This window comes from Protopterus annectens, chromosome 10.part0 (genome assembly GCF_019279795.1).
Source record: "Protopterus annectens isolate FY-2018-M chromosome 10.part0, PAN1.0, whole genome shotgun sequence".
NCBI classification, from domain to species: domain Eukaryota; kingdom Metazoa; phylum Chordata; order Ceratodontiformes; family Protopteridae; genus Protopterus; species Protopterus annectens.
Genome location: NC_056744.1, coordinates 1,262,670,712 through 1,262,686,335, shown reverse-complemented (window position 1 = coordinate 1,262,686,335; position 15,624 = coordinate 1,262,670,712).

Sequence of the window (15,624 nt, the reverse complement as noted above, 5' to 3'; positions counted from 1 at the left end):
GCAACTGTCTGTGTGGTACCATCGGAGGACCCTGCCCATGGCTGCTGTGTGGGGACACATGTGCCACAGGTACCACATTACCCTGGTCTATGCCCACTGTATCCTGTCCATCACCTAGGGACAATGGTGACAAAGGATGTACTGGCAGGATGACTGTGCACAATGATGGGGTTGACAGCTGTGTACTGTCAATTGGCTGACCAATGGCGGACTCTGACACACCTTCCTGTACCATTACACAAATATCATCATTACCAGTACCCGTGGCACAGGATTCAGGTTCCCTGCTGCAGGTCACCAGAGCAGCCCCAGAACTTGTGGGAGGAAGACAGGAAACACAGTTTACGGTCTCCAGACATTGTTACCAGTGATGCACTTCTACACATATGCACACATGCACACATGGACACATGCACACATGCACACATGGACACAGGCACACATGCACACATGGACACAGGCACACATGCAGACATGCACACGTGGACACATGCACACAGGCACACATGCACACATGCACATATGCACACAGGCAGACATGCAGACATGCACACGTGGACACATACACACATGCACACATGCACACATGGACACATGCACACATGGAACCATGCACACATGCACACGTGGTCACATGCACACATGCACACGTGGTCACGTGTACACGTGCACACACGCACACATGCACACATGCACACGTGGACACAGGCACACCTGCACACATGCACACATGCACACATGGGCACAGGCACACCTGCATACATGCACACATGCACACCCTGCAGTATACACACAGAGCACTACTGAGTTACACTACTGTTACTAGCATTATCAGGACTATTATAGGTTATGTTAAACACACTCACCAGCATGGATGGCCTGCCTTGCTGTAACCCCGGAGGAGCCTGCAGAAATGATGAGATTAATGTCAGTGGGCACAACTGTGCCATTGATATTGCATATGATACAGTGTACAGAACAGTCAAGTGTACATATGGCATATTACCTGCACGCTCCATGTCGTGCTGCTGTGTGGAACCAGCCTCCATCATAATGCAGGTGTACTGCTGTTGGTGTTCCAGGGCTGGAGCCACAACACTTAGGAGTAGCCCCTCCAGTCTGGTGAGGGGGGATATGTGGCCACCCCACCTCCTGTGGCAACCTGTTGCCTGTGGATATCTGATGCACGCTGACGGACACTTCGGACTAAATCACTGCAGTGATGTCGTACCTGCTCATATGTCTTGTTATGCGTGCCAATATCATTTACCCTATGGACAAGGTCTTGCCACAGTGCAGCCCACTCCTGCTGATTCTGACTGGTGCGGGAAAACAGGATGTCATACTCCCGCACCAGGCTCTGGTGGATCTCCTCGTCTTCCACCACAGAGTAGGCGGGGTTACGCTGATGCGCCATCTCCCTGGAAGAGAACACAAACAGGATATCAGCAGACCATGTCAGCAATATATGGCACACATACTATACATGATACTCATGTGTAGTGATATACTACTACTCCCATATGTTGCATGTGTGTGTCGTGATGGATACACAGGTACATGGCCAGATATCAGTGCTCAGCCAACACCTGTGCAACAATACCTGCCACATTCCACACAACATAGCAGCATGCCCCATCGGTCAGCACACACTGACAGGTGCAATGCACAACCTCACTCTGGGGGTTCATCCCAAGGTACTGTATGTGGGATGCCGTCCACTACTGTGATGTGGACAGAAGTTACTCGGCCTGGATATACATATCCCACCACCACCACCAGCACAGTAGACTACTTTGATATGTATGTGATTAGACAGTTATTCACTTGCTGGGACTGAGATGGTATCCATGCAGCACACTGGGCCAGTGGAAGCCACAAGCCACACTGCTGACCCCTTTGCAAATGCTTACCACGGACATGCCACAGATTGCATGGAACTTGCACACACATTTCTAACCCAGACCCTATGCACAAAGGTTAGGCATCCTGTCTGGTGGACCCCAGACAGAGGCAGATTGTATAACAATAGCAGGAGGCTACTGCAGGACAGAGCACATTCACATTAAGGGAAGGCATTTGTGGTCAGCACTGGTATTACGCTACGGTCCGTCATAACAATGGCCACGGCCTACTCTGGGAGGGAAATGGACACAAACACTATGGATGACCACAAGGCCTTCTTCAGTTATGTTACACATATGGACCACATGCCTCAGATATGCTCTGTGTTAATACACACCTACTTAACATTCACCAAACACACGGATATTGGCAACAATCTTGCAGACATGTTCGGTGAACGTATCCCCCCTCCTTCTCCCCCACCAGTTGAAATATTTATCACAGCTGGATGTAACCTCCCTATCATCTCACATGTCCAGGTGAGGGCCGCCCTCAGCAGAGAAGAACACACAGCATCACTGTGACCTCATGGTATCCCTGGATGTGTGCTACCTGCACTCGGAGAGGACATACAACTGCATATAACACTGATAATTTATCTTGGCCGTACTAAAGGATATGTACCTGGACAGTGGCATACAGCGAAAGTGGTCCCACACCACTAAGGAGGCATCTCGACTGACCCTGGGAACTACCACATCATATGCATAACATGCCTGGTCTGCTAAGCTATGGAATTATGCAGTATGGGATGCATATGCAGTGATATCGGGTACCTGCAGACACTTGTTCCCAGCCAGTGTGCCTTTGTGATGGGCTGATCCTGCCTTTTGAACCTGGCTGACCTTACAAAGCAGTCACTACAGCCATTGCTGGGGCAACGCACAGACAACTGCTGCCAGGATCATGGCCTAAGACTGATTGACATGTAATGTATGGTCATCCCCTTTTGGTGGAACTACGTACACACAACATATCACATGGACATACCTATAGATACAGACCTATGACACATTTGGAGGGTTCACAGTATGCACACTATTAACCTGCTACTTTGCATTACCTGTGTTTGTCACAGCTGGTTGTGTTACCACTGCTTCTGCTTGCTGCTGCTACTGTCACTGCTGACAGCTTCGGGTGACAGAGTCACAGTGTATATATTTTTTTTTGTTCTCTCTCTCTCTCTCTCTCTCACTTTTCTCTCTCCCTCTGTCTGCTTCCAGACAGTGCAATGAATGTATTGCATGTGTGGAGTGTTAGTACTGGATGCTTTTGTAGGTATCTGCATAGGTCCATGTGATGGCCTCTGCACCAATTGTAAGCCAGCATTTGCTAATTGCATACAGCCAGTTGTGTACTGATTGCAGTTCTCACTGTGATTTCAGGTCAGTGCTATAAAAGGGTATGTGGGATAGGTGTTGCCCTTTCAGATTGTAAGGGCGGGGCCATGCTGGTATGCTGTGGACAGTGTTCTGTGAGTGTAAAGGTTAGTATCTCTCTCATGATTCAGGCTGTGTTGTATATTCACATTTCTCCATTCCTCTCTCATGTTCCCTGTAGCAAGTGTGTATGCACAATGACTTCTACAACTATATATAGATATATATTTATATATATATATATATATATATATATATATATATATATATATATATATATGTACATATACATACATTTATATATGTACTTTAACTGACATTATTATCTACAAGCTACCAACTAGCATGGCTGTTTCTGTTCACACACTACTATTATGGAAATCCAGTAGTTTTGACAGTAATTCTAAATGACATGCTTTGTATACTACACATCCTATATTCCCTTTACATTCATCCCTACTATTACATGTTATATTTATTTTAGCACAATGTTCCTGTGTAAGAGTCATGGCTTAGTGGTAGGTCATACAGACGAGTGTTTCCAAGGTCCTGGGTTTGGGACTGACAGTGGGATTTTATTTTGCTTTTGAACTGAGTACAGGACCTGTCAATCAAAGTGACTTAGGCACCTTTAAGCAGTTGTAACCGGGTTAGCGCTGGTTTGCGCGGAGCTCACGCATGCACACTGGCGGTTAGCTCTGCGTACACAAGCGCACACCCGCTTACAACCTCTTAACGGTGCTTACTCTGGTGCACACCCGCGCTATTTTCTTTGAAAGAAAAGAAAATGGGGAGACAGGAAAGTGGCGAAAAAGGGGTCACAAAGAGGGTAAGACAGTAGGGAAACAAGCTTGGGATTTGCAGGAGGGATGTAGGTAAGGCCCATAGCTGCCCATTTCTTCATCAGCAACAGCTGTGCATATGTATGTAATTTGGTGTGACATTTGAAACCTTCCACCCCTGAGAGATGTGTCAGGACAACAATAATACTTGTTGTACAGCTAATTGTAATTGATAGATTCCATGTCCAGCAGACATGTGTGCGGAATGGGGCAGCTATGTATGGGGCGTAATTTTTTGGTGGGTACAGAGTGCCCTTTTTTTTTTTTTTTTTTTTTTTAGGTGAGAGTGGTATGTCAGGTGAAGGAAGTCGGTACAGCTGGGGAGGTAGGTTGGGTAGGTAAACAGACAAGACAAACAAGACGCATACAGGGGCGGTGTATGACACGTGTGGGGGGGTTACACAATTGACGGGGACGGAGGTTTGGATATCCAGAGCCCATGAGCCCAGAGATGGCAACAGTGGAACTCATATCCCCACCCATAGGCAGTTGCCACTGTTCCTTCACTGCCCAGGATGGGGCTGTGCTGGGGGCTGTGTAGGCCGGGCAACAGGCATGCCCGTTAGTTGTGCCACCCATGCCTCAAGCTGGTGTAGGGGCTCGAGAACAGAGTCCCGAATCTCCCTACGCACCACAGTCCGGATGCTACGGAGGGTGAGTGGTGGTTCTCCTCTGGCCACACTTGCAGAGGGGGGGCGAGCCCCATCCCCTGCAGCGCTTCCACCCGCAGGTGGCACAGGGCCACCGGAGGAGGGTCCGGACTCGGCACTAGTGCCAGGTGCACTCGCCAGCTGAGGTGGGAGAGGTGGGTCCGCTGGAACCCGCCTTCCCTGTCGTCCTATGTTTTGCATTATGTCATGACAGTTTGGGTTAGTGACATATAATACCATTCACAATTAGTTGTAACAGCATGCATTAGTATTCCCATTAACCAGACACCCAGATATTCACACCATTGAACAGTGTGCATAACACATGCATAATTTGAACAGAAATACACAGTCCAACAACATGCAGGGTTAATTGATGGCAACAGGCCATCAGGTTTGGATGTATGAACATGGCAGATGCATCAACAGACATGCAAATATATATGACCCAACAGGACAAATGTCCAGGGGTGTTAATTGTGATTGCACATACCATTTTCATGTGGAATGGGTTATATGTGGTTATAGGGTGGGGTGAAGAAAATAATATTAACACCTTCAAATACCAATACATATGCTGTACATTTCTAATAGCTACAGTTATATACACACTACTGTTCTAAGTACAGTTTCCTATATGATAACTATTTCAACTTGGTGATAGGACTGTTACTGCAACATCAATATACATTTTATTGTTCTTCATACACATTCATATCTAGCTTTGCTCAGCTACATCATCCTGCTACATTTGCTTTATATAGCTGTAGACAAGTGTGGATGTTTGGTATATCAGACAATCATCCTATCTGCATATTGCAGACTGAGAGCAACATATCCAGATTTTGGGATACACATTCCAGATGCAGCAACACTTTGAACAGATTTCGCTGTTTGGTTTTGATTCTCACATGCATTTCATTCTGTCTTGACTGCAGTATACTTTATTCAGGGTTATTACTACTGTATTGCTGGATTCATGACACTTTCTCACACTCTCTCACTTGCTTTCATTTTACTTTTCAGGATGGTACTTACTTCTAGGCTTTATTGACATGTTTTACCTGTAGTTATTACAATCCTTTCCAGCAGTCTCACTTCTGTCATGTTTCAGTATTTCAACAGGGATATATTTCACACATGTGATTTCATCATCTTCTGCAGCTATACTTTTCAGCCTGCTGCAGGTTGTGTACTATTTTCTTACAGGTAGGGCATTTTTATTTCAGAATTTATGTCAGACAGTTTCATTTTTCGGTTTAAATTACAGGCTGAAACACACTTTTGTAATCAAGCAATACTTGCAGACACTTTCTCACTGTTACTTGCACATTTTATTCCTTACTGACTACACTGCACTCTTTTGCTGACTGTCATACTTTTATATTTCTTTACAGTTACTGGTAGTGGATTACTGACCTGCCTGGTGGCACAACCGCACCAGCCTATCGCCATAGGCTCTGAGGTTCGCAGAACGGACACCTGCAGCTGTAATATAAATGAAGTAATATTAGAATACACATCTCCATAATATCAGCTAGTTTAATTTCTTACATACATAATTAAATGTAACTTACTCAGTAGTGGGGCGTTGGGTGTTTGCCGGGCTTCCTGGATCCAAAGGTTCAGTTGGTCCTGCTTGCATCTCTTCAGGTCTGCATGGTGGTGACGGACCAGCTCACTAGTCCTTGGAATCCCTGTGGCACTGGTTAGATCATGAGCCAACCGGTCCCACGCCTCAGCCCTGTATGCTCCACAGAAGACCTGGCCCTGCATGAGTTGGGCCTCATGATTGTGGACTAGGAGCCAGACCATGTTCCTGGACTCCTCAATGCCCCACCTCTGTGCTCGAAAGCAACTACCCTCTCCTACTCCTGTCATTCTGCCTGCAGGTTAGTTCTACAATCGTTTATGCTGTGTATTCCCACCTATGGGGCTTATATAGTCCGTTTTTCCCGCACATATCTGTGATTGGCCATTTTGGAATTGTATCATCTTCAGTAAACCTGCATTGTCATGCTCCAGTTTGTATTCATTCCTATATATTAGCTATTATTGCATTTCTAGGTACTGCTGTTATGGCTTAGTGGTTTGGTACCTTGACTATGGTGTATAGTATCCTGGGTTCAAACCTGGCCACTGCTTTTTATTTTTCATGACTGTCTAGACATGCTGAGGGGTGTGTCTGTGTAAAGGCAGTTTTGATACGACTTGCTCAACGTTGCCCGTCGGTTAGCTTGTTTGCGCGGTGCGCAGCTCCATGCAAACGGGGTACACTGGTTTAAGCCTCATTTGGCTATCGGCACGCATATTACGCTCAGCTCAGTTAGGGGCACATAGATTTAGCATGTTAAACCACTGCTCAGCTATGGGCACTCATTTTGCACCAGTTAAACCACTGTTATCTACGGGCAGATGCACTCACCCTGTTAAACTGTAGCTCAGCTATGGGCACATCTGGCATTTTTTATTCTTTTGTTACCTCACATTTCTTTAATATAAATGGGCTATTTCATTACATTTTACATAAACTGTGGTTTTATGTGTACATATTTGTCAGGGACTTGTTTCGTGCTTATTTTGCTAAAAATAAAAATTGGTGTTGTGGGGGCTCGAACCATGAATGCCTGCTCTTCAGCCAACATCTCTACCGCTACGCTATTGCTTCCTAGCTTAGTTTGCATATTTAGTTCTTATATGTTTTCCCACTAACTGCTAACTGTAGCTGCACTACGGGCACGCCCGCGTAAACGAGCGCACTCACGGTTAAACATTTTTACAATTTAAAAAAAATATATAACGTTTATTTGTATGTTTTCTGTTCATAGTCTGTGGGGGCATGTGTTGTGCTCTGTTTATTCACATTTCCTTGGACTCTGTCGTGGGTGTTTACTTTGGGAACTTTTCCTCTTCTGGGGGCGTGTCTGCTTACAGGGCTTGGCCTACGGACACGGCCCCTACTGTCTTACACGGACCGTGTTAGCCTTAAGTGTGATTCAGCATGCTCTCATGAATATGCAAAGCATGCTGACATCACTCCGTTTAACTGCAGCCTCCGTGTATGAGTTATAACTCTTACACGGAGGCTTCGTGAATCCTGCCCATTATAAATGACAAAGAACAATATTTCTAAATGACCAGTATAAGTACCATATCTCCAGCAACAATGGATGAAACAAATTCATATTAATGTAGATAATCATCCTATGCATCAGACACATAGCGTTATTTCCCTGCATCCATGAGAAAAATGATTGGGATGTGGCACAGTTTTCATCACTTGCACAGGGTGTTGTGTGGGTGTGTAGGAGGCCTGGGCTGACCTAATAGGTTGGCAAGCTTGTGTGGGAGTCAGGAAGGGAAGCAGGCAAGATGGACCATGGAAATGTTGCATGTGTGTCTGTAGGTGCCCTCAATGTGTCAGTGGTGTGTGCGTGTCTGCATAAACACAGCTAAGCCCAGTGCTAGCTCTATGTGTCTGAATGTTGGACAGCTGTGAGCCTTGCATGGTAGAGCTGACAGTTCATTGTCTCCTCCCCCGAACATGACAACTGGCTCTGCCAGAAGTTGCACTGGCACCTCCATGCCCATGGTCAGATGTTGTGCTACTACCTGAGGTTGATTGCTGTCTGCTGGGAATGTGTCCTTCACGGAAATGCCCAGGACCAAAAGTCCATGGCCTGCTATGTCTTGGTGTGGACAACATACTCCCCTCTGGCTGTACTGCCACTATGGGAGCAGGAATGTGCCAGGCCATGTTGACTTTCACTAGGATGTAGTTGCTGACCTATGCCCACGAGGCCAACGCTCAACTCCAATCAGAAGTTCCATCACAGAAAACATGCATTCCAAGACAGATAGTGTGCAATCTTTCTTAGACCTATCTCTTTCCACTGTTTCAGTCAACCATTACATGGTATCAGCAGCACGGAGGAGGCAGTCACGGATGTCAGACTGTACTGCATCTATAACCCCGAATATTCATCTGGAGTTCCTTTCTGAACTAGCCTGTGCCTCCATGATAGTCCTGTCACATGTTCATCTCTAACACAAATAATAAGAAGGCTTGGGGTTTCATTCAGATGCTTTAATCCAAAGAAACACATCAGGATGGATATCAGCATATTTAAATACAAACTAACTAACAGACAGAGCTTACATACATACATGTTCACATCTCAATAGCTAACTACAAAATGGCAGTCAGGCTCACATGTGCTCAGTATGTATACTCTAGTGCAAGCCCTTGGATAGTTTCTTAAAGTATATACACACACTCATTAATCTACATCCCCCCTCTTAAAAAGATTGCCCTTTATGCAAAACAATAGTAGAGATAGGCATGTATTACTATGTACATTAGAAACAAAATACAATTTTTTTCTAACTCTGTTGGACAAATGTGGAACAAACTACCATCTGATATCTCATCTTTGTCTAGTCCTCCACTCTTTAAAAACAGCTAAAAACACATCTTAACAAGCACTGGCTTTGTTCCTGTAACAACCCAGACTAACCTGTCTTGTATCCTTCCCTCCTAAATTCCTCCTCACATAACATACTAGAGAGATATGTAATAAAAAAAAAAAAAAAAAAAAAAAAATTTTTTTTATTACTTTCTTCTAATTTTTCCATATTAGAAACTTATATTTTAGAATCTGTATAGCAAATGTATGTTAAAACTTTGTTTTGACTTGCCTCTCTCCAAAGATTTCATGTTCTGTCTTAATGTTTTAACAATTTTACTTGTTTTGACCATTACTGTGAATTATTTGTAAATTTCGTTGGAGCTTTTCTCCCCGGGCCTCCACTGAAAATGGACATATATCCAGCTGGACTAGCCCGGTCAACAAATGTAAAATAAATAAAATTTTCATGCCCAAGTTGCTTCATATGTACTGCAAGGTTTAGAGATTTGACCATATCTCATAACATAACAGTTGGGACTATACATAGCAACAGGGACAGTCTGCAGTGCACAACTCATATCAGGAATGTCTCGATTTGCCACAGGAACAGGAATGTCCTCTGGAACTTTGTCTGGAATTATAACACCGGACAACTCAGTCTGAGATCAAGAGTCTCTCTCAAAGGTTATTTCCTGTGGTACAGGCTCAGATACCAGTAGTAACTGCATCCTATTTTGCCTAAAGATTCCTTCTTATGTTGTCACAATGCACAGTCTCAGCTCTGGACAAATATTCTTCACAACACCAATCCAGTCATAACCTTTGGACATTTGCATCCTCTCCTTTTCTAATGGATTGAGCAGTCTGCTGGTCTTATTGTGGTAGGACATCTAGGATAGTCATTTCCTCAACAGATCATGTTTCACTGATCATCTTTGTTTGAACATGGAACCAACAATTGGCTACTAAATGGTAATGTAGTTCTGGTTTGTCTTGACACAAATCTCTGAGCAGGTGAACCAAGATGTTTATCACAAGGAATATTTAACAGATTCAAGAGATTCAGGAAAACATCACTATTATCTTGTTTTGACTTCTCAAGTAACTGTTTTGCACTTTGCACTGCACATTCTGCCAAACCATTTGACTGTGGGTACTGGAGACCACTTGTGATATGAGTAAAGTCCCATTCTTCTGCAAATCCTTTCAACTGCTGGCTTGAAACTGCATTCTGAAATAACTTTGTGTGTACTACCATGTACAGCAAAATGACATTTCATCTTAGTAGTGATTGTAGTGGATGCTAGATTGGGAAGTAGGTCAATCTCAAACCAATTGGAGTGAGAGTCTACTAACACCAAATAATGTTGACCATCCAACTCAAAAATGCCTGTAGCTACTGTAGCAAAGTAGTTCCAGAATATGGTTAAGTTGAAGTGGTTCTTTCTATTGATGAGGCTTTGTACTATTACATTCTGAACAAGAAGAAAGTGCTCTCTCAATGTCTTGTGACATAGAAGGTCAAAATACTATCTCTCTCGCCTTTCATTTGGTAGATTCGGTTCCTGGGTAACCATGATGCAAGATAGTAATGTACTCAGGTTGCAAGGACTTTGGAACAATTACTTTCAGACCTTTCATTATGATACCTTTTTCAGACAATATCTCATCTCTGTACGGAAAATAAAGTTGCAGTTCTTGAGGTAAACTAGATTGCTTTGATGGCCATCCTTGATTGGTAAAGTAGTTGAGCTTCTGTAAAACTGGATCCATGGCTGTGTAACCTCTCAGCTCATCAAGACATGTGGAAGAAAAACTACTCACTTCCATGACTTCAAAATAATCAATCAAATGAGAAACTTGATTGTCATTCTGTTCATTGGTAATCCTGGGTGATCTGGATAATGTATCAGCAAGATAAAGAAGTTTGCCTTTTTTGTAGACACGATTAAAATTATACTTTTGCAGTCTTAACATCATACATTGCAGTTGGGCTGGGGCTGAATGTATTGATTTTCTCAAGATTGTGACTAATGGTTGGTGGTCTGTTTTAATCTGACTAGGTCTACCGTAAACATAATCATGGAACTTCGAACATGTAAACACAATTGCTAAAAGCTCTTTCTTGATCTGGGCATACTGCTGTTCAGTTTGGGTAAACGATCTCGAAGCATAGACAACAGGGTGAGCCTCTTGTAGAATGACTGTACCAAAAACAGATTTTGAAGCATCACAGGAAAGTGTCACTGGTTTTTGAACATTATAGTATCTGAGCATTGGCAGACTAGCAATTCTCTGTTTCAGGATATCAAATGCTCTTTGGTGTTGCTCTAACCAAGACCAGGATACATCTTTATATGTCAGCTCTCTGAGTGGTGCTGATAGTTTGCTCAAGTCTGGAATAAACTTAACTAATTAGTTGGCCATGCCAGGAAAACTTTGCAGGGCTTGAACTTTGTCTGGATCTAGCATCACAAGAATAGCTGATTGCTCTGAAGGATCTGCTCGTAGGCCTGTACTCGTAAATAAATGCAACACCAAAAAAAATGAGCCAAGCCTGGAATACAGTACCACAGGAACTCCACCAAGGTAGTGAAACCAATGTTTAATTAAGCACTTTCATCAGGTTATAACAAAAGACTTCATCAGGATAGTGTAAAATCAACAACACTCCCATTAAATACAAGTTGTGAGAACACATGACACAGTGAACCAATAAAACATATCATTGCAGTAATTATCAGCAGACTTTCTTAATTAAAATCTACAAAAAAAATTTTAAAGTAAAACCCATTAGTAAAAGATATTAAAAACATATAAAAAAATTAAAATTACTTTTGTTAATTTTGTATATGTATGTTACAGTGTTTACATTTACTGCTATTCAGCAATACTACTAAATCACAAGAACACAGCCTAAGTAAGCTGCCAATACTAATATTGTCATTGAGGCCAGGGGGACACAGGCATTTAGTTTAATCTGCCAGCAAAGTTCCCTAAATTCTAAGCAGTCTTCCCAGGGACCTCCTCCGGGATCTTTTTTTACCCCCTCAACAACTGCATAAAGAAAGCAATGTGATGATAAATTTTCTATTTGCTTAAATAAGGCATTATTTCTATTGCCATTTTTATGTCCCTATGATATTCATAAATTCTCTCCCTAAACTTTCTTTCAGTTTTCCCAATGTAAAAGCCATTACAGTGCTGACATAGGGCAGCATAAACAACCCCTGTAGAATTGCAAGAAAATTTATCATTAGATTTAATAAACGTATAGTTAACCTTAACATGGTCACAATTCTTGACCAAATGATATTGTGAACAACAGCCACATTTTCTAGTCCCAAATCTAATGATACTACTATCAAAAACACCCTCTTATTCCAGTAATTAACTTGATACTGGAACCTTTTCTAAATACTATCTGTGGCATATCACCCAATTGGTCTAAAATTCCAGGGTTGCTCCAAAATAGCTGCCAATTTTTCTTCAAAATCCTAGAAATACTTTGGTAGTTATTGGAAAATCTGGTCACAAAGGGACAAGAATACTTAGAGGGATTAGTTGTGTTTTTATTCCAAGAAATGCTCATAATATTCCCCCCAGTACTACCCCCTAAAATGGGCTGAATGTTCTGGTTGTTTCTTCTACAAACAATCTCTTTTTGTATTGTAGAAATAAAAATAGTAGGAAAACCTCTGGCCAAAAACAACTCAGTGAGTGTCTCACACTGTAAAAGAAAATCATCTTCTGTACTGACCATCCAGGCAATCCTCACAAATCGTCCCTTTACAATACCATGCTTTAGAAATTCAGTATGATTGCTCTCATAATGTAATAAATTATTACAATAAGTAGGCTTCCTATACAAATTACTAACAAAACATTTCCTGTCCAGGTCTTTTCTAATGTCCACATCTAGGTAATTAATACCAGACACATTGTGAACATGGGTAAATTTCAAGAAGTCAGTGGTGTTATTCAAGTAGTCAATAAAAGTGGTGACATCTTATCCCATGTCATTCCACAGAAAAAATAAATCATCAATATATCGTAAATAGACTGTCCATTTATTCACAAACCCCGAGTTAACCAAGTACTTTCTCTCCCACATAAGCATGATAATATTTGCCAACTCAGGGGCACAGATGGCCCCCATGGCAATGCCTGTTTTTTTTTTTTGTAGAAAGTACTGCCCTTCAAAGTAAACAAAGTTGTGTTTTAGTAATAACTCCATACGGGTCACTAACACTGCCACTTCACTATTATTGATCACTTTACTGTCATACAAAAACTCCACCAAACCACTCCAAATCAATGGTATGTGGAATGATATTATACAAATTGGTGACATCCACTGTGAGAAAACGTACATTGTCCTGAAACACTACACTATTCAATTTGTCCAGGAAATGCCAGGAATCAATACAAATATGTCTTTCTCCTTTTAAAATATCCTTGAGAGCAAAATCTATACATTTCCCCAAAGTGGGAATTTTAGAACTAGCTGCACTCACAATAGATCTCATAGGGCGATTGTACTGGTTCTTATGATCTTCAGAATTCCAAAGATACTTGGAACTTTTGGATATTTATTAATAAGAAATTCAAGCTGACCTGCATCCAATTGACCTTGGTCACATAGATCTTGTAAAACTAAATCAATTCTATAATATGATAAATTAACAAAATGCTGTGAAACCTCTTCATATGTACTTTCATCAAACAGCAAAAGATTCATTCTTTCAATATAAGCATGTTTTCACATAACTGCTACCCCTCCCCCTTATCGGACTTCATGGCCCTTACTGTTCTGTCCTTACAAATGTTTAACAATAGATTTCTTTCACCAATAGTTAAAATATCAAAATTATTCTCATTCTTATGGCTTAACAGAGCTCTAAAATCAAACTCACAAATTTTTTCAAACATTGTAAGACAGTTATCTACAGGAGGGCTGTAGATAGTTTTCTTTCGTTACCTAAAACAGTGTTCAATCACATCAGCACTGTTGAAAAGCAGTCTAAAATTTAAATTCCTAATAAATAATTTAAGGTCCAAAACTAAATCAGTAATATAAGCGTGTTTAGCTGGCATAATACTAAGCCCTTTACTAAACAAATCTGCCGCTGTCTGGTCAAACACATGATCAGAAAAATTGTACAACACAAAGTCAGCTTTAACATTGTAAACACATACCAAATTAACTTCTGAAAAGAAATTGTCTGACTCATCAACCAAATTGAAGTCCAAAGGCAAATTTTCAGTAATTTCATTAAGTGATTGAAAAGAAAGTTCCCTTAATTCCACTGAGTGAACCTCCTGTTCCTCCTCTGGTTGCAAAAAGGCTGTGAAGGCCCCCGAGGGCCTGTTACTTGGGATCTGTACATTGTTCCCCATTCGTCTCCAATTTTGTAACCTCTCGGACCTCTGAGGTAAATCCCATTCTAAAGGGGATTGAGTGTTTGTTTCATCTGTTGAATGTTGCCTTCCTCATCGCCGCTATTGGTGAGATTCGAATGATGGACAGTATTCAAAGTGAGATTAGGCAGCTTAGGATAAGCCGTACCCGAAACATAAGCTTTTCTGTCCCTATCAAGTTTTTTTTTCCTTTTGGGTCTTAACCTCGCTTACAATCTTGTTTGTTTTAAGAAAAACATCCTTGTAAGCTGAAAAAGATGGATCGGACAATAGGCCATTATGTAAAAGTTTATCAAGTTCAATAATCTCATTTTGCAAGGTCTCAATAGATTTAATATTGAACTTGATAAATGTTTCCATTAGTTCAAACCTCTGATGGTCAAACAAATCCAGTAGTTCTTTATGCATGGGAGAATCAGCTAAAAGCTGCATTGGATAAGTCCAACGTCTTAGCCCTTTTGGTACCACTTTATTTCTGATACACTCCACAAAATATAAGTTCTCCAGCTCCAATTATTTACATTTAATCATCTTTCTTTCAAGGCAAGTAAGCGATTGGTTGAATGTCTGGACCACAGACATGGAACCTAAGTTCCCATTAAAAACAAGGTCCTGTTTCAACCAACTTTGGATGTTGAATTAATTATTAACTGCCACTTGTGTGGAAGATACATTAACAGTCTGCTCTGGAACAATGTTCACTGCAGTGGGCTGAGCCGATGATAAACAACCCACCTGAGTAGCTCCTAGTTGTGAAGCTACCATGCCAGAAGAAACCCCAACTGCTTGTTGAGAAAATTGCTGGATAAGCTGGGTTAAAAGTCCAATGTTCTCCACAGGATCATTACCCAAAGTGATGGTTCAAGTAGAAGACTCCATTCACAAGCAGGTCCCACCAAAAGACACTGACTACAAGTGTTTTCTTAGGCTTCCTGGAGCCTTAAGGTATGTATTTAGTGTTAACTTAATGGCTGTGTATTGAAACTGAATTTTTAAACTGTAGTTTTAAACTATATTA